The sequence below is a fragment of the Miscanthus floridulus genome, chromosome 5 (assembly GCF_019320115.1).
Source record: "Miscanthus floridulus cultivar M001 chromosome 5, ASM1932011v1, whole genome shotgun sequence".
NCBI classification, from domain to species: Eukaryota; Viridiplantae; Streptophyta; class Magnoliopsida; order Poales; family Poaceae; genus Miscanthus; species Miscanthus floridulus.
Window position 1 is genome coordinate 64,107,152 of NC_089584.1, and position 26,237 is coordinate 64,133,388.

At 40.1% G+C, this 26,237-nt stretch overlaps 1 protein-coding gene across 1 annotated transcript in view; it reads right to left on the bottom strand.

Moving 5' to 3' along the window:
- LOC136454714 (probable protein phosphatase 2C 33) overlaps positions 1-26,237 on the bottom strand; it is a 91,473-nt gene that overhangs the window by 64,398 nt on the left and 838 nt on the right. The gene's annotated exons all lie outside the window — the stretch shown is intronic.

Genomic DNA, 26,237 nt, shown 5'->3' on the forward strand with positions numbered 1-26,237 from the left:
CCGGCCATGCCGTGGCCGTGCGCCGCCATGGTCGTCACCACCCCTAGTAGCCGTAGCAATAGCATCGATTGAGGGCACCGCTAGATGCACATGGACGAGGTGAACCTCGTAGTACTGCTGGACTCACTGGAGGAGTCACCGGCGACGAGCTTCGCCGCCGCCCTTTTCTTCCTCCCCTGTTTCTCTCGCTGACGCGCGGGCCCCTTTTGTCAGTCGCCGATGCTGAGGCGGGAGCCAGCGTGGGCTGCGCCACGTTTTGGGCCGCGCCAGCGCCTGCGTACACGCGCGTGTTGTGGGCCGCCGTTCTTTCGGGCCGGCCTAGTAGCTGAGATAGGTTTCCTTATTTGTGTTTTGTTTTATTCTTTTCACTGATTTGTGTATATGTTCAAAAATATGTAGCTCATAGATCCAAATGATGTGGTTCCAATTTTGTTGAGTTCATGATAATGTCTAGTTTCTATTAAAAATATAATCCATGCCATGTTCTGTTATGAAAATGGGAGTTTCTATTTATCTCTTTTAATCATGCAAGAAATAGGGGTAATTATATCTTTTTATAGGTAGCTCCAAATGGCATGAAATTTTTATGGTGCATTGCTCATATCATGAATAGCTTGTAGTTAAATTTTTATATATTTTGGACACTGTATGTAGGAGATAGAAAATTATCTTGTTTGCATGGATGGATCTTGTGTGAATTTTCATAATTTTTCTATAGATCCAGTAAGGGAAAAATTTGGTGAGTGCTATTCTTATGCTAGAATGATGCTATGAAAAATGTGAAATCTATTGCTTGACACTTTTCATTAGGGTTTCCTAATTATGCTAGAAATAGACATGCCACTTGTTATTTTGGATACAACAAGTTCTGCTTGCCCAATGGCTTTGAAATTTTTATGGTAGTCTATGTGAAGCATGAGATAGCTACTATAATTTTTGTAGATTTTTCTGAATAGTTTTACTATATATTGCTTTAATCACCTAATTAACTAAAGAAATTAGAAAAGGGCATTAAATAAATTGTTTCGAAGTTGGCACTATACTTTCTGATGTTTCTCTGGTATGCAAAACATTTTGGTAAACTTGGTTTGGTCCAATTATGCTTTTGCATCATCATTAAATAATTAATTTAGTAACCCTATCATTTCTGGACAGATTCTAGGTTTACTGGAATTCGATTTGGTTAACGTAAGAATCATGCTTGATGTTTACAAATGATTTGTAGAGAATTTCATAAGCTTTCCAGAATGTCCTCTTGCAAGTCATTTGAAATTATAGAACTCTGGTTATGATTGAATTAAGGAACTACTCGTTGCATGTAAAACCTAAACTTTGATTTAAGTACGCCTTTAATATTGCCTAAATTTGTGGTAATGTTCTTAGGTGTTAGGCCTTTAACTGAAGATGAGCATCTTTACCTTAGGTTATGCAAGTTAGGTAAGTAGCTCTTGTTCTTCAAGTTAAGTAGATACATGTTTTAAAGTGATTTGAATAGAGCTATTTTACTCGGTAAACGAGTGTCCAGTGATGTTTTCGTTAAAAATTTACTGTGATTCATTCATCATGAGCATCATGTCATTCCTTATGCATCCATGATATTTATCTTGTGCATCGGCATGCAATAGGTGTACCGAAGGGAGTAACACTGCTGGAATTCGAGGAATCGAGCGAGCAGCAGCAGCCGACACTGGAGGTACATGAGCTGCAGCCTTCAGGAGAAGTGCCAGACGAGGTCGCCGTTGAGTGCCCGGATCACCGTCCGTGCAACTTTATAAAAGGCAAGCCCCGGAGCATATTAAGCCTCCTAATTTCCAAAATGCTGTTACAATATTATTGTTACATATATATATATATATATATATATATATATATATATATATATATATATATATATATATATATATATATATATATATATTGTTGCATTAAGTTTAGGTGTTGGATGTAAACACTTGCTGCATTTGTTATCCAATCCTTGTCCAGATATTGTTACCCTGAATCCTATGTAGCTTAGGCTCGTGTAGTGCTTAGCCCTGCTTAAACACGATAGAAGTCAGGTGATTTCCTATCACCTGCGAGATATAGGAAGATACATATGGCACGGTTGGCTATATTTGCTATCGTGGAAAAGAACCAGTCTTAATGTGAAACGAAGACCGGACGGAGGCTTGCCGGTTTGCAGTGACTCCGTCTGTGTCGATTAAGGACTGAATCTTGGAGCCTTTCCTGTTCATGTTGAACACATGCCTCTCTCTTAGTTGGCCGGGTCTGGAGACCGACCATGAAGCCGAGTAGCTCACCTCAGGCCAGGAGTCGATAAGTATAAAGTGTGCCTCGGAAGGGAGCCGTAGGCATGAGTCCAAGGGCAGGTGATTTAAAAGTCCTGATCGTCCTGGCAGAAGGGTAATCCCTGAGAGTGCTGGCGTTGATCGAACCCGTGAATTTGGTTCCTGAGATGTCCCAAAGGTGACCCATGGCTACCCTTGCTAAGTATGCCAGGGTGAGAGTTAGGAATACCTCCTCAGCTGAGTTGTAATTCGATTCGAGTCGCCGTCTCTCCCGATTAGTGAGAACTTGATGGGCTTATCTCCAATGTAGATGCACTAAATAACATAATGGTTCAGAAATGATGATATGATGATGACAGTCTAATTATACCTGCTATGGTTAATATTGTTTGCTCCTAATAAGTGAGTGCTCTACAGGTGCTAATCTAGTGGACAGGTAAATGATGATAAGCTTGATGCTAAGTTTAAATTGGTTACTAAAATCATAAGCTCTTTTATGCAACTGTGTCAAGCTAGCCCACCTCATAAGCCTTGCATGACCCTTGGTGTCTTTTATTTTTGGTTTTGATGGGTAAGTCTAGCTGAGTACCTTCTCGTACTCAGGGTTTATCTCCCACCTATTGCAGATGACCAGTTCTACTTTGGTTGCTGCAAGTATTGCCTTCTCCCGGGTGGGGATGAAGACTAGACCATTGGGCACGGTCTCAACTAGATCTTGTATCTGATGATGCTTTTGTGGGACATGACTCAGACTTGGCAATGTATTTGAAACTATGAAGTATGTACTAAACTATGTTGCTTCCACACATTCGAACTTGGTTTGTAATATTTTATTTGAACTCTGATGGATGTAATCCAGATATTACTTGTGAAATGTTGTAACGGATGACGTGTCGTGTTGAATCACTACGGTCTTGGTTTGTATGTCGAGAGTTGGTTGAAATCCTTCGTGATTTCTAGACTACCAGGATTATGGGAGCTTAAGTACAGGAATTTGATCGCTTCGGTGATTGTTTTTGTACTTACATTCTTATGATTTGGTCGGTTCTGTTACACTCTTAACATCTGTTTGATAGAGCTTGATGTTGTGGGCATAAGCATAGGCTAGCAAAATTCTTATTGCTTTCAATCTAGCAACCGAGGCATATGTTTCTCCAAAGTCAAGACCTTCAACTTGTGTATAGCCTTGTGCTACCAATCTTGCTTTGTTCCTTACTACTATCCCATCTTGATCTTACTTGTTCCTAAAGACCCATTTGGTTCCAATCACATTGTGTCCCTTTGGTCTCACTACTAATTCCCACACTTGATTTCTTGTGAAGTTATTCAATTCTTCATGCATAGTATTCACCCAATCAACATCCTTCAATGTTTCATCTATCTTCTTTGGTTCAATGGATGACACAAATGAGAAATGCTCACAAAATGAAGCCAATCTTGATCTTGTTTGTACACCTCTTAAAATTTCACCAATTATAGTGCCCAATGGATGATCCCTTGCAATATTGGTTGGTTGAAGTACTTGCACTTGATTGCTTGCATTTGATTGATCACTTGGTTGAGATGATGAACTAGCCACTTGTTGTTGATCTTGCACTTTGTCATGACTAGCACTTGCTTGAACTTGATCATGAGAACCACTAGCTTGCACATTTGATTTAGAGAGCCCTTGATTCTTGTCATCTTCAACATCAATCACCTCTCTAGGCCTTATATTACCAATGTCCATATTCTTCATTGCATTGACCAACTGTGTGCCTCTTACATCATCTAGATTCTCATCTTCCTCTTGGGAACCATTTGTTTCATCAAATTTCATATCCCTCCTCAAGAGTACCACTAGCCAAATTCTAGACTCTATATGCCTTGCTAGTAGTGGAGTAACCAAGCAAGAAGCCTTCATCACATTTTTTTTCAAACTTGCTCAATCTAGTGCCTTTCTTCAATATGTAGCATTTACAACCAAAAACCCGAAAGTATGCTATGTTGGGCTTTCTTTCATTCAATAGCTCATATGGTGTCTTCTCCATCATGGGGTGACAATAGAGTCGGTTGCTATAATAGCAAGCCGTGTTTATTGCTTTGGCCCAAAATGAATGACTCACATTGTACTCACTCAACATTGATCTTGCCATGTCAATCAAAGTTCTATTCTTTCTTTCAACTAGGCCATTTGATTGTGGAGTGTACTTGGCCGAGAATTTATGTCTAATTCCAAACTCATCACACAACTCATCAATTTTAGTGTTCTTGAATTCACTACCATTGTCACTTCTAACTTTCTTGATAGTTGTTTCAAACTCATTGTGAATGCTCTTGACAAATGATTTGAATGTTGCAAATACATCACTCTTGTCAACAAGAAAGAACACCCATGTGTATCTAGTGAAATCATCCACAATCACAAATCCATATTTGTTTCCACCAATGCTAGTGTATGTGGTTGGTCCAAACAAGTCCATGTGCATCAACTCAAATGCCTTAGATGTGCTCATTATGCTCTTCTTAGGATGTGTGTTACCAACTTGCTTTCCGGCTTGACATGCACTACATAGCTTATCCTTTTCAAATGTGACATCTTTCAAGCCTCTAACTAAGTCGTGCTTGATCAACTTGTTCAATTGTTTAATTCCAATATGACCAAGCCTTCTATGCCATAACCAACCCATGCTAGACTTAGTGATCAAACATGTTGTCAATTGAGCTTCTCTAGCATAGAAATCAACCAAGTATAGATTCTCAAATCTAAATCCTTTTAATATTAAGTTAGAGCCATCTACACTTATGATCTCTACATCATCCACACCAAATATGCACTTGAAACCAAGATCACATAATTGAGCTACCGATAATAGGTTGAAGTTCAAGCTCTCTACTAGTAGCACATTGGAAATGCTCAAGTCATTGGATATTGCAATCTTACTAAGCCCTTTGACCTTGCCTTTGCCATTGTCACCAAATGTGATACTATTAATCCCATTGCTCTTATTTTCATTGATTGAATTGAACATTCTTGAATCACCAGTCATGTGTTGTGTGCACCCACTATCAAGCACCCAATGCCTTCCTCCAGCTTTATAATTGACTTATAAAAGAAGATCAATTCATTTTAGGTACCCAAACTTGCTTGGGTCCTTGAAGGTTAGTTACCAAAGTCTTTGGTACCCAAATGGCCTTCTTCTTTGGGCCCACAATTGGTGTACCAATGAATTTAGCCTTCACGCCATTGGCACCCTTAAAAAGCATGTAACAAGAATCAAATTTAATTGAGGATACATTAGGTAGCTTGTTCTTGTTAATCTTGCAATATTGCTATACATGCCCAACTTGCTTGCATCTATTGCAAAACCAACAATTGCCCTTCACAAAGCTAACTTTGGGAGTGGCAAAGGCCGCCTTGCCTTTCTTGGGAGTATAGCCTAATCCCTCTTTGTTAAGAGAAAACCTTTAGCTACTCAAGCACTTTAGCAAGCGGGCATCTCCACCATAGGCATTGCCTAAGGCACGAGTGAGCTCATTCACCTCCTTCTTGAGGGTCTCATTTTCCACCATTAGTGAGGCATCACAAGTGAGACCATCACTCAAAGGTGAAGTAGAAGTAGTAGTGCTACAAGAAGTGTTAGTGGGAGCAACTACAATAGGCTTACAAAAAGATTCATCAATAATACCACATGTTAGTCCCACATCACAAGACACGATCACTTGATCCTTCTTAGCCTCCTCCTTCTTGACTTGCTCGATGAAAGAGGAGTGAGCTTTTTCAAGCTTAGAGTGAGCTTTGCCAAGCTTCTCATGAGTGGCATTGAGCTCATCAAGAGATTGCTCAAGAAATTTGACTTTCTTGTTCAATTATTTGCACTCCTTTCTATTCATCTCAAAGCAAGTGTGCACTTGCTCACACATGTCCATGAGCTCTTCGTTGGAGTATTCCTCATCATCATCATCACTCCTACAATCATCACTCACATCATATTTTACCTTGGTAGGCTTTGCTATGAGGCATGTCGATGAAGTGTCGAAGATGGAGGGCTTGTTGTGGATGGCAATGCTTGCTAGTGCTCTCTTGATAGATTTCTTGTCATCATCACTAGAGTCATCACTATCCAAAAAGCCATCACTATCCCCAGTGACCACATAGCCTCCACCTTTCTTCTTCTTTTAGAAGGTCATCTTTTTCTCCTTCTTCTCCTTCTTTTCTTTCTTGTCCTTCTTGTGCTTCTTCTTCTTCTCATCCTCATCATTGTCACTATTGTAGGGACAATCCACTACAACATGATCGGGGCTCTTGCAATTGTAGCATCACTATTGCAAGCCTTTGATGAGCTCAATGCATCTCATGAGAGGCTAGAGGAAGCCAATGAGAAGCTTGGCAAAGCTCACAAAAAGCTTGAAAAGGCTCATTCCTCTTTGCTTGATGAGCAAAATAAAAAGCATGTTGAAACTTGCAATGTAGGTTTAACTTGTGATATAATTGATGGATCATTATCTATGCCTATCATTGTTCCTCCAACTAACCCTTCTTGTAGCACTTCCACTTCCACCTCATCTAGTAGTGATGGTCTCACTTGTGATACCTCACTAGTGGTTGAGAATGAAAACCTCAAGAGGGAGGTCACTAAGCTCACTCACACCTTCGCTAAGGCTTATGGTGGTGAGGACCGCTTGCTTATGGCCTTGGGTAGCCAAAGAGCTTCTCTCTACAAAGAGGGATTGGGCTATAACCCCAAGAAAGGCAAGGTGGCCTTTGCTCCTCACAAGACTAGTTTTGTGAAGAACAATGGTCAGTTTTGCACTAGTTGCAAGCAAGTTGGTCATAGAGAGCATGAATGCACCAACAAAAGCAAAAATGCTAATGTATCCTCCATTAAGCTTAATTCTTCCTATATGCTTGTTAAGGGTACAAATGGTGTGAAGGCTAAGTTTATTGGCAAACCATGGATGGGCTCAAAGAAGAAAGCCATTTGGGTGCCAAAGAGCTTGGTTACTAACCTTCAAGGACCCAAGCAAGTTTGGGTACCTAAAAGGAATTGATCTTCTTTTGTAGGTCAATTACAAAACTGGAGGAAGGCATTGGGTTCTTGATAGTGGGTGCACTCAACACATGACCGGTGATGCAAGAATATTCAACTCAATCAACACCAATGGCAATGATGGTTATGATAGTATCACATTTGGTGACAATGGCAAAGGCAAGGTCAAAGGGCTTGGTAAGATTGCAATATCCAATGACATGAGCATATCCAATGTGTTGCTAGTAGACAGCTTGAATTTCAATTTGCTATCCGTGACTCAATTGTGTGATCTTGGATTCAAATGCATATTTGGGGTAGATGATGTAGAAATCATAAGTGTAGATGGCTCTAACTTGATCTTCAAAGGCTTTAGATATGAGAATCTATACTTGGTTGATTTCAATGCTAGTGAAGCTAGATTATCTACATGCTTGTTCACTAAGTCTAGCATGGGTTGGTTATGGCATAGAAGGCTTGGTCATGTTGGAATGAAACAATTGAATAGATTGATTAAGCATGACTTAGTTAAAGGCTTGAAAGATGTTGTGTTTGAAAAGGATAAGCTTTGTAGCTCTTGTCAAGCCAGCAAACAAGTTGGAAACACCCAACCTAAGAAAAGCATGATGAGCACTAGTAAAGTATTTGAGTTATTGCACATGGATTTGTTTGGGCCAACACAATATACTAGCATTGGTGGAAACAAATATGATTTTGTGATAGTGGATGACTACACTAGATACACTTGGGTATTCTTTCTAGTGGACAAAAGTGATGTATTTGCAATATTCAAATCATTTGTCAAAGGCATTCACAATGAGTTTGAAACAACCATCAAGAGAGTTAGAAGTGACAATGGTATTAAGTTCAAGAACACTAGAATTGATGAGTTGTGTGATGAATTTGGAATTAGACATCAGTTCTCGGCCAAATACACTCCACAATCAAATGGCCTTGTTGAGAGGAAGAATAGAACACTTATTGGTATGGCAAGGTCTATGCTTAGTGAGTACAATGTGAGTCAATCTTTTTGGGCCGAAGCTATCAACACGGCTTGCTATTGTAGCAACCGCCTCTATTGTCACCGATTGAAAGAGAAGACACCATATGAGCTCTTGAATGGTAGAAAGCCCAACATTGCATATTTTCGGGTCTTTGGTTGCAAATGCTATATCTTGAAGAAAGGCACAAGATTGGGTAAGTTTGACAAGAAATATGATGAAGGATTCCTACTTGGTTATTCCACTACAAGCAAAGCATATAGAGTTTGGAATTTGGATAGTGGTACTCTTGAGGAGGTTCATGATGTTGAATTTGATGAAACCAAGGGTTCACAAGAAGAGAATGAGAACTTGGAAGGTGTTAGAGGCATTCAACTTTCAAATGCCATGAAGAACATGGATATTGGTGAATTGAGGCCTAGGCAAGTGATTGATGATGAAGATGATCAAGTGCAAGTGCTCTCCAACTCAAATGTGCAAGATGATACAAATCAAGTTAGTTCAAGTGGATCTCATGATAATGAACAAGATCAAGTGGCTAGTACATCATCACAACCAAATGATCAAGCAAGTGCAAGCAATCAAGTTCCAATCCTCCAACCAACCAATGTTGCAAGGGATCATCCATTGGACACTACAATTGGAGATATTTCAAGAGGTGTACAAACAAGATCAAGATTGGCATCATTTTGTGAACACTTCTCATTTGTGTCATCCATTGAACCAAAGAAGATAGATGAAGCATTGAAGGATGTTGATTGGGTGAATGCTATGCATGAAGAATTGAATAACTTCACAAGAAATCAAGTATGGGAATTGGTAGAAAGACCAAAGGGACACAATGTGATTGGAACCAAATGGGTCTTTAGAAACAAGCAAGATCAAGATGGGATAGTAGTAAGGAATAAAGCAAGATTGGTAGCACAAGGCTATACTCAAGTTGAAGGTCTTGACTTTAGAGAAACATATGCCCCGGTTGCTAGATTAGAAGCAATTAGAATCTTGCTAGCCTATGCTTGTGCCCACAACATCAAGCTCTATCAAATGGATGCTAAGAGTGCATTTCTCAATGGTTATATCAATGAAGAAGTATATGTTGAGCAACCTCCCGGTTTTGAAGATGATAAGAAGCCCAACCATGTGTACAAGTTGAAGAAGGCATTGTATGGCTTGAAGCAAGCACCTAGAGCATGGTATGAGAGATTGAGGGACTTCCTCCTCTCTAAAGGGTTCACAATGGGCAAAGTTGACACCACTCTTTTCATCAAGAAGATTGGAAAAGATCTATTTGTATTGCAAATCTATGTAGATGACATCATATTTGGATCAACCAATCAAGAATTTTGTGATGAGTTTGGAAAGATGACGGCTAATGAGTTTGAAATGTCCATGATTGGAGAATTGAGTTACTTCCTTGGTCTTCAAATCAAGCAATTAAAGAATGGTACATTTGTGAGTCAAGGCAAGTATATCAAGGATATGATCAAGAAGTTTGGCATGATTGATAGCAAAGTCATTAGCACACTAATGGCAACTTGGATAGTGATGCAAGTGGAAACATGGTAGATCAAAAGTTGTATCGGTCTATGATTGGAAGCCTACTCTATGTGACCGCTTCAAGGTTGGATGTCATGTTTAGTGTATGCATGTATGCAAGATTTCAAGCATCACCAAGAGAAAGTCATTTGAAGGCTACAAAAAGGATATTGAGGTACTTGAAGCATACACCAAATGTTGGTTTGTGGTATCCCAAAGGAGCAAAGTTTGAGCTAGTTGGTTACTCCGACTCGGACTATGCGGGATGCAAGGTTGAAAGGAAGAGCACCTCGGGCACATGTCAATTGTTGGGAAGATCACTTGTTTCAAGGTCATCAAAGAAGCAAAATAGTGTTGCATTATCAACCACCGAAGCCGAATACATATCCGCTGGTAGTTGTTGTGCACAAATACTTTGGATGAAGGCCACTTTGAGTGACTTTGGAATCAAGTTCAAGAAAGTGCCATTGCTATGTGACAATAAGAGTGCAATCAAGCTAACCAACAATCCGATTCAACATGCAAGAACAAAGCACATTGATGTCCGCCACCATTTCATAAGAGATCACCAACAAAAAGGGGGCATTTGCATTGAGAGTGTAGGCACCGAAGATCAACTTGCCGATATATTCACCAAGCCATTGGATGAGAAAAGGTTTTGCAAGCTAAGGAATGAGTTGAGCATATTGGATTTCTCAAATATGTGTTGATGCACCCCCACTCATATGACATGCCTCTCCTTCGAGCAATCCAAGGTAAAAGTTGATTGGCATGACATACATCCTTGCTAAGGACATGTTTAGTGCATCTAGTCATATTTTCAATCTAATTAGGATCTTTCAAGTGGTTCTATTTTATTAGGCTCATTCAGGAAAATCAAATGATTTTGATGTTTATATGATATCACTATTGCTTCTATGCTTGATTTGATCTAGTGATAGCATATGACATGTTTATGGGCTTGTAAACCTAGTGTTTAATCTAGAAAATGAGCTATAAGTGTTTAACTCAACATGGTACAAGACCAAATTTAGGAAAATGATTCTCACCCCATTGATTGACATTGATAATCTCGACCCTACAAGTAATATTATCTATATTTAGAACCTTTTTGGTCATTGATGACAAAGGGGGAGAGAAACAAAGATACTAGTACATCAAAGATACTAATACATGGGGAGTGCTAAATGAAGATATTAGTGTACTAAGATAGTGAAAAGACAACAACGGGGGAGAACTTGACATAGGGGGAGAGATATGACAAAGGAAAGGAATCAATTAACATTTTGAGCACACAAGAAGGGGGAGCAAGCTCATGAACTTGTATGGTGCATTTGTATGTGCATTTCATATGTTTGCTTGCATGGCACAAGTATTAAATTTACACATCCATGCTTGTGTGATGAATGTTAGTTGTAAGATTGAATGATGAAATGAAATCACTAGATAATTTTCATTTCCAAGTAAGTCTTTACAAGTGGTATCTTTCTAAAGTTTGTTTCCAAGTGATATTGAGCTAACCATGGTGCTAAGGACGGTATAATGGTGCACTCCAATTGGTATCACGCTTCAAAGGTCCATCTCTTATACCTTAGCATCATTTGGTAGACATTGACTCCTATATTTCCTATCCAAGCATATGTGCAAGCTTCAATCCAAACTCTTAGCACATATGTAGGGGGAGCAATTGCCACCATTTGGGGTTCATGAAACTTGTCCATATCCTTTTACACATGGTAAATATGCTTGGGCAAGCAACATGGATTCAATTAAATTTCAATTCATATCTTTGTATAAGGGTTGTCATCAATTACCAAAAAGGGGGAGATTGAAAGCTCTAGTTTGATTTTGGTGAATTGATGAAACCCTAAGTGCTAACCTAGTTTATCAAGTGATCATGAGATAGGTAGCACACTTCAAGTGGAGAAGCCAATGAAGATCATAACATGACAATGGTGATGCCATGGCGATGATCAAGGGCTTAAACTTGAAAAGAAGAAAGAGAAAAAACAAAAAGCTTAAGGCAAAGGTATAAACCATAGGAGCTATCTTGTTTTTAGTGATCAAGACACTTAGAGAGTATGATCACATTTAGGTTTGATAGCCATACTATTAAGAGGGGTGAAACTCGTATCAGAATGCGGTTATCAAAGTGCCACTAGATGCTCTAACTCATTGCATATGCATTTAGGATCTAGTGGAGTGCTAACACCCTTGAAAATGTTTGTGAAAATATGCTAACACATGTGCACAAGGTGTTACACTTGGTGGTTAGCACACTTGAGCAAGGGTGAAGAAAACAGAGGAGATGCCAGCGTCGGTCAAGTGACCGGACGCTGGATCCAAATGCACCGGACGCTGACTGCCTGCGTCTGGTCACGCTGACTTGGCGGTATAGTGGCTAGGGTTTACCACCGAACGCTGGGCTGTGTCTGGTCGAGGAAAAATGGTTTTTGACCCGTACTGTACTCGACCGGACGCTGAGGCTCCAGCGTCTGGTCAGTTTTGCCGGAGCGTCCGGTCAGCTTCGTAGCCGTTGAAATCTGACGAACAGCGTTTGAAGCCAGTGACACGTGGCATCCATCAGTGGACCGGACGCTGAGTCTAGGGTCCGGTCAGTTGGACCAGTGCGTCCGGTCAGAGCGTAGTGTGCCTAGTGAAGGGGTACAACGGCTCTATTTTGTGGGGGCTTCTATTTAAGCCCCATGGCCGGCTATAGCTCACATCTTGGGCTATTTTCATTGACATAGCAACCTTGTGAGCCTAGCCAAAGTCCTCCCACTCATCTCCATCATTGATTCATCATCATAGTGAGATTGGGAGTGATCCAAGTGCATTGCTTGAGTGATTGCATCTAGAGGCACTTGGTGTTCGTGTTTTGATGCGGATTTTGCTTGTTATTCTTGGTGGTTGCTGCCACCTAGATAGCTTGGAGCAGCGAGGATCATTGAGCGGAGGGTGGTGATTGTCTCTGGCTCTGATCGTGGTGATTGTGAGGGGTTCTTGACCTTTCCCCGGTGGAGAGCCAAAAGGTACTTTAGTGCATTGCTCGTGGCTTGTGTGATCCTCATCTTGTGTTGGTTGTGCGGCACCCTATTAAGGGTTTGGCGTGTGAAGTCAATTAGCGCGTGAACCTCCAAGTGAGTGAATCGCCACAACGAGGACTAGCTTGCCGGCAAGCAAGTGAACCTAGGTAAAAATCATTGTGTTCATCATTAATTCCAAGGTGATTGGTCTTCATTGTTATTCATCCTTGTGATTGATTGGTTCCTTCATCTACAAGGCAGTATATGCTTCTTGATCACTCTCTTTACTTTACCGCAAACTAGTTGACAAGCTCTTTAGTGTAGCTAGTTGTGAGAGCTTGCTTGCTTGGTTGGTGTGGCTCTTTAGTTAGCCTTTGAGAGCACACTAACATAGGGTAGTGGCATAGCTATTGTGTGAATAGACACTATCTAAACTAGAATTGTGGTAGGTGGCTTGCATTTTGAGTAGGCTAGCGCAACACTTGCTTCGCCTCATAATTGTCTAACCATTTTGTTAAGTGTTGTTGTAGAAATTTTATTAGGCTATTCACCCCCCCTCTAGCCATTAGGACCTTTCAGAGGCCTCAGAAACATGTTAATCATCATCTGATCTTGAACTTGGAGCATCAAGGCATCATAACAGAGAAGAGAGGAGAGGGTAATGTAGGGGTAGCTGCTAATGATGCTAAGTTCCTCACAAGTTCTTGATCATCAGCTCATATTCCACATAATGTATGGACTTGGACAATGTCATCATCGGCAAAACAAAGGAGAGGAGAGGAGAGGAGAGGGGAGATTTGGCAAAAAAACCAACAGCTGCTTAGCAAACATAGTGCAGCAGCTGATGGCAAAAGGCAGGACAACAAGTCCTGGGCGAGTCCTGGGAGATTTGGCAAAAAAAAGCAACAGCAGCCAATAGTTAGTAGCTAGAAGTAGCAAGTAGTAGTAGTAAGTAGAAAGTAGTTGAGTAGAGTAAGTGTAGAGTAGAGTGGTAGTAGTAGAGTAAGAGCAGCAGCCACTTAGAGTAGCAAGTAGTAAGAGGAGTAGTAGGAGTAGTAAGAGGAGGAGTAGTAAGAGGAGGAGTAGTAGTAGGAGTAGTAAGAGGAGGAGTAGTAGGAGTAGTAAGAGGAGTGGTAGGAGGAGGAGGAGGAGGAGGAGGAGGAGAGGAGTAGTGGTAGTAGTAGTAGTAGTAGTAGTAGTAGTAGTAGTAGTAGTAGTAGTAGTAGTAGTAGTAGTAGCAGCAGCAGCAGCAGCAGCAGTAGTAGCAGCAGCAGCCACTACACACCAGTAGTATATAAGCAAAAAAATAGAGAAGGAGTGGTAGTAGTAGAGTAAGAGTAGTAGCCACTTAGGAGTAGCAAGTAGTAGTAGTAAGTAGAAAGTAGTAGAGTAGAGTAAGTGTAGCAGTAGAGTGGTAGTAGTAGAGTAAGAGCAGCAGCCACTTAGGAGTAGCAAGTAGTAAGAGGAGTAGTAGGAGTAGTCAGAGGAGGAGTAGTAAGAGGAGGAGGAGTAGGAGTGGTAGGAGTAGTAAGAGGAGTAGGAGGAGGAGGAGGAGGAGTGGTAGGAGTAGTAGTAGTAGTAGTAGTAGTAGTAGTAGTAGTAGTAGTAGTAGTAGTAGTAGTAGTAGTAGTAGTAGTAGTAGTAGTAGTAGTAGTAGTAGAAGTAGTAGTAGTAGTAGTAGTAGTAGTAGTAGTAGTAGTAGTAGTAGTAGTAGTAGTAGTAGTAGTAGTAGTAGTAGTAGTAGTAGTAGTAGTAGTAGTAGTAGTAGTAGTAGTAGTAGTAGTAGCAGTAGCAGCAGCCACTACACACCAGCAGTATATAAGCAAAAAATAGAGGAGTGGTAGTAGTAGAGTAAGAGCAGCAGCCACTTAGGAGTAGCAAGTAGTAGTAGTAGCAAGTAAGTAGAAAGTAGTAGAGTGGAGTAAGTGTAGCAGTAGAGTGGTAGTAGTAGAGTAAGAGCAGCAGCCACTTAGGAGTAGCAAGTAGTAGTAGTAAGTAGAAAGTAGTAGAGTAGAGTAAGTGTAGCAGTAGAGTGGTAGTAGTAGAGTAAGAGCAGCAACCACTTAGGAGTAGCAAGTAGTAGTAGTAAGTAGAAAGTAGTAGAGTAGAGTAAGTGTAGCAGTAGAGTGGTAGTAGTAGAGTAAGAGCAGCAGCCACTTAGGAGTAGCGAATAGTAAGAGGAGTAGTAGGAGTAGTAAGAGGAGGAGTAGTAGGAGTAGTAAGAGGAGTAGTAGGAGTAGTAGTAGTAGTAGTAGTGGTAGGAGGAGGAGGAGTAATAGTAGTAGTCCATGTCTTTTGTAACATTCTTAGTTCCTTGTTTTATGTTACTTGGGCACAATCAAGAAAGGAATATGAACAACAGGTGGCCAATGAAGAAGCAGAATAGCTCCGCAGTTTCCTTTTCGCTACCTGCAGCGTTTCACAGCTCTAGCTACAGACCTGACAACAAATTTAAGTTGCTACACAGTTGCAGCGGCTGCAAGCTACACTGAACTAAAACCAGGCTGCAGGTAACTTGCATATAACAAAAATAGAAACAAAAAATTGCACCAAAGGCTACTGGTGCTAGGTGGCCACTACTACTAATGAGCGACACCATTTTGCATATAACAAAAGTAGTACTAGGTGGTTTGTAGCACTTGAACTTGCAAGGCCCACACCACTCGTGTTATGTGAACCAACAGAGGAAATGCACATGTCTTATATAAAGATGTCAATAATGGTAATGGGGTTATGAACATTATGATAAAATATCAAACTAGATGCCAAAACAAGATGAACTATTTATATGGCTTATTTTGGAACCAGAAAATTAATTCCCATTGTAGCAACGCATTGGCTGGCGCGTGCGTGCTTTCATCTTATCTTATAATAATGTTATATCCTATCCGTAGAGTTGAGAGAGCTTCTGACAACAACAAGTTAAGAGTTGGTAGGGAAGAATGCTAATTCCTGTATCCGTGATGCAATTTTTGCTAGCTAAAAGAAAATACTAGTCATGAGCCATAAGACTTCTAGTCATAGCTACTCACTTGAGATACATATATAGTTGTTAGCTATTTTAAAGATCAAACATATTTTGCCCACATTGGGAAGTTCTTTCCCTTTTCTTTCCATAATAAGGATCTGTTTAGATTCAAACAACAAACTGTTAGAGGAGACCAGCTAATAGTTTTTTATTAGTGGGCTATTAACTAACAACTAACTATTAGAGGAAACCAGCTAATAGTTTTTTTTATTAGCGGCCTATTAACTAACATATTAGCTTAGCTCTATTTGGATCCTCTAGGTAATAGTTAGTCGTACTTAGCTAAATAGTAAACCAGCTAATAGTTTTTTAATTAGCGGGCTAACAACTAACTATTGGAGGAAACCAGCTAATAGTTTTTTTATTAACGGCCTGTTAACTAACATATTAGCTTAGCTCTATTTGGATCATTTAGGTAATAGTTAGTAGTATTTAGCTAAATATTAACTAACATATTAACACCAGTTAATAATTTGCATTGACTATAAATAATTTCTTTAGTATCAGCTAATATTTTTTATTAGCTAAATAATTTATTTTGAGCTATTAGTTAGACTATAGGTTAGCTAGGGTGTTTAGATCCATCAGAGCTACTTTTAACAGCTAACAATTAGCTTATAGGATACAAACAAAACCTAACTCATACGATCGAGAGTATCGTGCACATGTTTATAAGCTACTAGTAGAGGTGGCAAGTGGACACCACTTGCAACCAAAAGAGATATAATGATGTTAATAATTTTCAGTCCCCAAAGATTAGAGATGATTTAGGGCAAATGGTCGTTTTAGGTTGTTATTATTTTATATTTCATAAGTGTTCTCAATCAATATAATAAGCTCGGCCACTTGAGCTGGTTGCATTGTCTTGTCAAATATTAATAAAATCTGAATCTGTTAGGCAGCGACATGATAAATCTAGTGACAATGGTTTTTCCCCAATCCTAGCTTAGAACAGAGAAATCAAGAATCCCCGATCTCAAGAAATAGAGAAATCAGGTTTCTAATTGCAGAATTAATCGATCAATTAATTAAGACGTCCAATTAAAGAAGAACATTAGGGCATCCAGTACCAAGATGTAGGTCTAAGCACCAGACGAGATGGCACGGTGCAAGGTCTATATATATCCATAGATAGATAGGTACCTGGAGCTTGAGAAGTGGAAGAGTGTTTACCGGTGGCGGAGAAGACGACGAGGAGGCCGGGCGCCGGGCGCCGGGAGCCTGCGTCGTCGGCGTGCGGGGGCAGGACGCCGGGGGCCGGGCGCGAGGCGCTAGGAGCCTGCATCATCGGCGTGTGGGGGCGGGACGCCGGGGGCCGGGCGTGGGGCGTCGGGAGCCTACATCATCGGCGCGCGGGGGCGGGCGCCGGGGGCCAGGTGCGGGACACCGAGCACCGAGGGCTGGTGTGGGCAGGGGTGGGCGCGGGACCGGCGGAGGAAATCCTAGGTGTGCGGGGCAACCTGACGACGTTAGAGGAAGAAGACAGCGCCAAGACTAGATGACTCACGTGCTCCCTCCTTTTTATACTCGGGACTATTTGTAGAGGCGGTTCCTGATCTAGCCGCCCCTACAAATGCATTTGTAGGGGCGGTTCCTGATCCAGCCGCCCTTACAAATGCATTTGTAGGGGCGGTTCCTGATCCAACCGCCCCTACAAATATTTTCTATTTTTTAAAATTATAAATTCTATATTTTTTATATCATAAAAACACAAAGTAATATAAAAAATTATGTATATGCACAAATATAATATTTTGTATTATTCTATATATGAACAAATATATATATAAACAATTTTAGTCAAAACAATATAGAAAACAAAAAAACAAAAATTAAAAATTTGAATTTTAAAACTTCGACTACAATTTTATGACATTAAATAAAATAAAATAAAAATGTTGTAAACATAAAAGTTGCATAACTCATCAACATGTACAACTTTTATTTTGGTCATCTTGTCATGTGACTTTGTTTGAACGATTCAAATTTTAAAATTTAAATAATTTTAACTTGAAATAATATTTTGAAAGAGTAAATGAATACCAAAGTTGTAGAACTCATCAATATGTATAACTTTTATTTTGATCATATTTTCATTTGACTAAATTTGAACAGTTGAGATTTTGAATTTCACTAAATGGCAACTTTAAACAAGATTTTGAAACATTAAATGATTTCAACAATAAAAGTCGTGAACATAAAAGTTGTTGAACTCCTCACTATCTACAACTTTTATTTTGGTCACTTCTTCATGTGACAAAGTATTAGTAAACATTATTCATAAATTCACATATGACTCATACTTTCATGAACTATACAAGAAACATGTTGATTTGTGAATAATATTTACTATCACTTTATCAGATGAAGAAATGATCAAAATAAAAGTTATAGATCTTTATGAGTTATACAACTTTGGTATTCATCACTTTTTCAGCTGAAATCATTTAATGGTTGAAAATCTCGTTTGAACTTGTCATTTTTTTAAATTTGAAAAGTTGAAGTGCTCAAACTTTGTCAAATGAAAAGAATGACCAAATCAACACGCTAACTTGATAGGCCAAGATTTTAGAAAATTTTAGAAAAAAATTATCACATTTGGAGTTAATATGAGGGAGAAAGACTAGTTACAAATTTTACCTAGAGATTAAAAAGAAAAATCACAGCTGTTCATGATGATCAATGATGAACAAGTGTAATTTCTCTTTTTAATCAGTGGCTGAAACTTGTAACTAGTTTTTCTCCCTCATACTAACTCCAAATATGATGGGTTTTTTCCCTAAAATTTTCTAAAATCATGCTCTATCATTTTAGTCTAGTCATCTATCTTTGTCACTAATTTTGAACAATTCAAATTTTAAATTTTAGAAAATGACAGCTTCAAACCTGATTTTCAAACACTAAATGATTTCAGCTGTAAAGGTGATGAATATAAAAGTTGTATAACTCATTAAGATCTCCTACTTTTATTTTGGTCATTTCTTTATTTCATAAAGTGTTAAGTGATTTCATAAAGTTTTAGTAGTAATAGAGTGGATGTTCAAATAGAGTCATCTGGATGTTGCAAAGGGTAGTCTCAGACACATGCATAAAATGTAGTCTCACATATATACAAAAATATGTAGTCTTACACACGTACATAAATATATAGTCTCTCACACATGCATAAATAAAGTCTTACAAACACACACAAACACTCCACGTTCAACAACTAGCTAGCCCGCTGTAACGACTTTCCCCATGACACCTTTTTGTTCCCATGGCATTATGTTTTTGGGGAGGTTCTTTTCCACAACACTGATCTTCTTAGGAAACTCTGTGAATAGCGGTATCTCATCATAGTTATTGTAAGCTTCAACATCATCCACGCCATCAACTCCAATAATGTGTTGTTTCCCGGAGACAACCACGTGCTTTGTCTTCTTCTTTGGGGGGAGGTTACTTTGTGGGTCAGACATATAGAAAACTTGTGCGACATGTGAAGCAAGCACCCAGGGGTTATCTTGGTAGCCTAGATTCTTGAGGTCTAGGACTCTCAATCTGATCTCGTTCAGTTGGTGTTGTTTGATCCAACAGTATCGAAACAGGGCCACCGTTATATCCCTTCCATAGTCAAGTTCCCATATCTCTTCAATGATGCCAAAGTATTGGATCTTTCACCCTAATCCATTGAGAGCCTCTATTCGAACGCCATTGTTTTGGTTCACATATTTACTATCCTTTGCATGGGTATAGTACGTATATCCATTGATGTCATAAGCATTCCAAGATGTCACTTGTCTCGATGGCCCCTCCGCCAACCTACTGATAGTAATAGAGTCTATCATTTCTCTAGGCGGTATGTTTTGGTCCTTCAACCATGTAGTTAGTCATTGCTTATGTTGTTTCATGACTCAATCATCCGAACGGCCATTTCTCTTCGCCATAATGATATCCAAGTGTTCATCAATGTATGGTTGCATCAGTTGTGTACTCTGCAAGACACTGTAATGCGCCCGACTCACCTCTTTATAATCATGGTCGATGAACACTTTTCTACCACTGGTGCCCTTCCCAACCAGCCTACCCTTGTGACGAGAATCGGGTTTACCAATCCCTTTCTATACTTTTAGGTACTCTTGACAGCACTCGATGACTTCTTCAGTACTGTAACCCTCTATCATGGAGCCCTCTGGGTGTGCTCGATTATGCACGTATCGACTTAGAACCGACATGAACCGCTTGTAGGACCACATTTCATGCAAGCAGCAAGGGCCTAGCACCTGTATTTGATGAACCATGTGAATCATGAGATGTGGCATTATATCAAAAAAAGCAGGAGGTAAACACATCTCCAGTTGGTTTTGTGTCTCCATCACAAATTCATGTAGGTCACTCAGCTCTTGCTTGCCAATCGTCTTCTATGGGATCTTCAAAAAGAAGTAGCACATGCGGGTGATGGCCATTTTCAAGAACTCTGGCTTTATAGCCCTTATTGCAATAGGTAGAAATAATGTCAGCATCACATTGCAATCGTGAGTCTTGCATTGTGTTATTGACAAGTCCTTCATTGACACTAGCTTCTTCACATTTGCTGAAAACCTAGTCGGGACTTTGATCCCCCTCAGGAAAGTGCATATAGCTCTCTTCTTGTCTAGTGTTAGGTTGAAGCACACCGCGGGCAGAGTGTATTTTCTATTAGCCTTAGGTACTGGGTGAAGCTGTGCCATCACGTTTAGCTGCACCATGTCTTTCTGTGCTTTCAAACCATCCTTTGACTTGCCTGTGTCCATCAAGGTAGCAATGAGACTCTCAAAGACATTCTTCTGCATGTGCATAGCATCAATGGCATGGGGGACCTCCAAGTCTAGCCAATAAGGCAGATACTGAAAGAAGATCGATTGTTTCTTGAAAGGTACGCCTTCGACAGGAGGTGTGCTTCTATCTCTGTTCGTCCCATCCAGATTCTTCTTTCCATAGACGACGCGTATGTTTTTCACCATTCTATACACGTGTTCTCCGTTATGACGTCTCTCCGGAGAGGATTCAATCTCCGGGGCGTTGTCATAAAATCTAAAGAACAATTTGCTGTGGTACTTGTGACTTGTCTTTAAGAAGCGTTGGTTCCTTAGGTAAACTATCTTCTTGGATGCATCCAGGTACACCCATGTAGTACCATCCAAGCAAACCAAGCATCCCGTCTTCCCTTTGATCTATCTAGACAAAGCAAACAGCGCAGGGTAATCATTGGTAGTAACAAATATTATTGCTCTACATATGAAGTCCTCCTTTTGGAACGCATCATACATCTGCTCCCCATGCCTCCATAGCCTCTCCATTTCTTGCATCAAAGGCTCGAGGAACACGTCTATATCAATGCCTGGTTGTTTAGGGCTAGAAATAAGAATAGTGAGGAGAAGGTACTTTCTCTTCTGACACAACCATGTTGGGATGTTGTACATGGTCAAGACCACTGGCCATGTGCTGTGGTCGCTCATCCTCTCATTGAAGGGATTAATTCTATCGGTGCTCAAGCCAAACCGTACATTCCTTGGGTCATCGCTGAATTCTTTGTACTTCTCATCAAACCTTTGCCACTGACTACAATCAGCCGGGTGTGCAATCTTATCATCATCCACTTTGCGCTCATCATCCCACCATGTCATGAGTGTGGCTTCTTTAGAGTTTAAGAAGATACGTCTCAAGCGATCGGTCACTGGTAGGTACCACATTACCAAGGCAAGAATTCTTCTCTGCTTTGCATCGTTGCCTAATGGAGTGTCCTCTGGGGGCTAAAATTCTTGTACCACATTTTTTGTACCCTTCTTATTTCTCTTTTTCCCCGTGGAGGGTTCGTCCCCACCGTAAAGGTCATTGTTCTTATACCGACTGGCCCCACACTGGGGACATTTATCTAGTGACTTGAACGTTTCGCCATGAAAAAGTATACAATGGTTGGGGCATGCATGAATTTTTTTCAACCCCCATTGTCAATGGACTTATGACCTTCTTCGCTTGGTATGTGTTGGCGGGAACTGAGTTTGGTTGTGGCAGCACCCAGGAGATGCAATAGATCATTGAAACTACAGTCTGACCAGCCGTACTTAGCCTTCAGGATGAGTAGCTCAAGCACAAAATGTAGCAATGTCCAATGTGTCGAACAGCCCTTTTCAACACCATACACAGTCTCCTTCGATGCTTTTGTCATCCTTTCCAAATTTTTTAGACCTTTTGGGCTATTTAGTAAAATCTCTGGTCCAAAGGCTCGAATCATGTCCTCCAAATCATCTTCATCCCCGACACGTGCTCCACCATCATTATTGGCACCACCTTCGTCGTTACCATCCCAACCACCAGCATCGCCACCTTGTTCATTATCAAACTCGAAATCCATTCGTGCATCAAGCTCTGCTGAATATTGGGACATGGATTATATGGTTTCATCGTCATATTCCTCCTCATCCTCGTCGTTAACAATAACCGCTTCACCATGATGAATCCACATTATGTAGTCCTCAACAAATCCTCGCATAATCAAATGTGATCTGATGATAGTAACATCTGTCCAAGCCATACAGTTCTTGCAATCTTTACAGGGGCAAATAATTGTATCCTTATTCTCTTTCAATGTCGTTGCATGCTTCTTTGCGGCTTTAATAAATTTATCCACCTCTTTACGGAAACCTGCCTTGAACCTTAACGAACCATACATCCAAGAGTTCATGTACTCTATCTTTTACAACAACAACAAAACAAACATTAAAGGACTACTTATTCAGATATATATAAAAATGAATCAAAGTAATAATTACTTGAGAATAATTGTATATACTTCAGATATATATGAATATAAATCTAATATAATTACATGAAGCATACAAACACACCATGGTAGAGGAAAATTAATTAATGGCCCATTTATCCATAAATAATTAAAATACATATTTATTGATTATAATAAACAATTTCAAAGACAACAATTAGCAACAATTATACTATACCCAATATCTTTAATACAAACCCTAGTCCAATTTCATCAAAAATAAATTTACAAAAATGAAATTAATAAAAAAACTAAACCCTAGATCTAGATCCACATGCACATGAAACATCCATAAAACTAACTAATTGTTTACTAAAATCAAGAAACATGGATCAAATAAGGGTATGATCTTGTTCCCCTCCCTAATTTACCCTAGTACATTTAAAACTTAGGTCTAATTTGCTTCATAAGTAGCTCAAGCACCATAGAAGAGAGAGAAAAACAAAAGTCTAATTACTCACTAACTAACCATTAAAACTTCAAAAAAAATGTGGAATTGCATTTTCTTACCTTCTAGAACCTCTCCACCAAAGAATTTGAGACTAAAACCTTCCCCCCTTAGTAGAACAATTTTTGGGAGATGCCCAAGACCTCCCCACCTTTCTTTCATGGGTTGTAGTGAGTGACCCAAGGAGGAAGAATATGCTACAGCTGTTTTATATGTGGGTCATTTGTAGGGGCGGCTGGTGATTAAGCCGCCCCTACAAATCGGAGCTATGTATACGGGGGTATTTGTAGGGGCGGCTCAATCACCAGCCGCCCCTACAAATAGCAACTACAGGGGCGGCTGGTGATTGAGCCGCCCCTACAAATCAGACCCCATTTGTAGGGGCGGCTCATATCACCAGCCGCCCCTGCTGTTCTATTTGTAGGGGCGGCTGGTGTCTGGGCACCCGAGCACGCCACTATAAGGGTGGCTCCATCACCAGCCGCCCCTACAAAAAAATCGAACCGTTGCTAAAAATCATTTTTTACGTAGTATAGGTTAGCACTTAGGGTTTCATCAATTCACCAAAACCAAACTAGAGCTTTCACCTATTGAACTATAAAATAAACACTAGCAAACATATTAGTCTAATTTGGTTGTGTTGATGATCAAACACCAAAATCCAAAGTAAATGGGCCTAGGGTCCATTTTCCTTACAAAATCCAATAATATATTTTTGGTATCATAAACATTTGTACTTTTTTGTATAAATTTGGACAAACTTAAAATAGTTTGACTTAGGACAAACCTAAAACATCACTTATTTTGGGACGGAGAGAATATATGAAAACATGAATAGTTTTTGAATAACAGTCAAGAGATCTGCCTGTTGTTTTGAACTTTTAATTAGTGAGAGCCCAGTCAACAGAGTCAACAAAACTTAAAAGATCCATTCTTATCTGTCTATATAAATGAGTCATTTAAATATAAAAAAGTATCTGAATAAGGATCCAGTAAATGTTAGAAAGTTACGCATCTGCATGATTATAATCTGAATATAAATAATGAAACAGATAATAACTACACATTGCAATACTAATTAAATAGAGTATGCAATTCTCATAAATTAACATGCATGCTAACATGTAGTATTGAAAGCAATACAATAAACCATGACAGACTAATTTATAAAATTGTACCCTTTGAGTAGCGGGCCTAGTGTAACGACCCGAAAACCCAAACTTTTAAAACAATTACTAAACCATTGTCTTTACCAAGATAATCTGACAAGCCCAGAGTCTTTGACTTGAACTTGACAAACACACCACCGTCCTTGGATGTCCTGATCACGGCCTTTTCCAAACCCTCTTGTACCATCCCTCACAATAAAACGTTTGTCGATGGCATGCTCTATAACGATGTGATTGTATCTCCTTAGGTACTACAATGGAATCAAAGCTCCATGCAGACTGCAGCAGCATGGGTAGTGACCATTGATACCTGTTTATTTCTCTAAATTGAGTAATCCTCAGTGGCCCCCACCTTAATGACCTTCGACCTAACTAAAATCTTGATATGTAGTATATGCTTCCCCTTTGCCATGGACCACAAAAAGCTTGTTGTCATCTTCTATACATTCTTAACTTAATTCTAAGTTCGTGCTTTTTTAAATGTTCTAACCACCCTTTATTTTCATGCATGTTCAACCCTTCCTTGTCTAAGTGTCTACTTTATCTCTAATGCAAGACCTCATCAACCATGACGTTAGGGGAGTCAGATGCCCAAACGTGATTATAGTGGATCACCTCTAGAACCATCAATGGGGATTATCGACACCAGAAGACAAAAGAACCCAAAGGAATGCATGATGACAGAACTATCCGAACACTTTGGAATCTAAAAGAAACATGAGAGGCTACCCAAGACCACATTTAGTTAACCTAGTCATAAGCCCTAGTTAGAGAGCCCTTGGTGTCATGACGGATATTGTCCATGGGTGACATGTCAGCCTGCACACACAAATGCCCTACGTGCCAGATTCCACCCAAGTTAGTCTCACAAACTGTTGTCTGACCTGTTTGGACAAATAGTCCATCAGAGCGCGTGATGCACATAAGTGTCACATGCACATGTACCCTAGGCCCACATGTCATCCCTCCCCCTCACACAAGCACCAACCCCCTCCCCCTCCCACTCTCCCTCACATTCCTTCTCACTACACAACACAACATAAGCCCACTATCACCCTTCTTATGATGGTGGTACCCACGAGGAGAACAACACCAAGCGCTATAACACCAAGCACTATAACATGCTTGGATGGAGAAGATTTCGCTAATCAAGACAATTACAATTAATATCAATGCATTTTCCTGGATTTATTCTAGGATTTAACAGCGCTATTCTTTCAGTGGTAGGCGACGTGCTGTCGACAACGAGTCATTGTGGTTACTTCGTCAATCTCGAGATTTGCTGGTCCAACTCAGTTCTTCGGAGGTGCTCATACGGGTAGGATGTGCATGCGTACGCTCATAGGGGTGAGTGTGCGCTCGTGTATGTGAGCGTCTGGTGTAACTGGGTCTAAAAAATAGAACAAACTTGGACTAAAGGCTTGTTTAGATTAATTCAATCCCTCTCGATCCATATAAGAATTATAAAAGAGAACAAACTAATTTCATCCAATCTCTTTTTATATGTATAATATGTATGGATTGAAAAGGATTACTATTGTTTTGAAATAATAATCTCTGAAAATGTTCTAAATAATTATCCCTCTATAAAGAGGCTTTTACATGTATGCCATTAAGAAAGTTTGTAATTACACAGAAGCCATTAAAAAGGTGACCGCACACAGGTGCCACTGCTCTAAACTTCTTTGCCTTACACGGCATTCCATCCTTGTTCTGTTTGTTTTTTGCCGTTTGGTAGCCCTTACAGGTGGGACCGGCCAGTGAAATTGTCTATGTTGCCCTTGGGCGGTGGCCGTCCATCCTCTGCCTGCCTGCCCCGCTTGCGCGGCGCGTCTGCTCTAGGGGAGATCCGCTAGAGATTGAGGAGAGGGACGGAGGCGTCGGGGCCGGGGAGCGGTGGCGGCGAGGGATGGACGGCCACGGCGGCAGG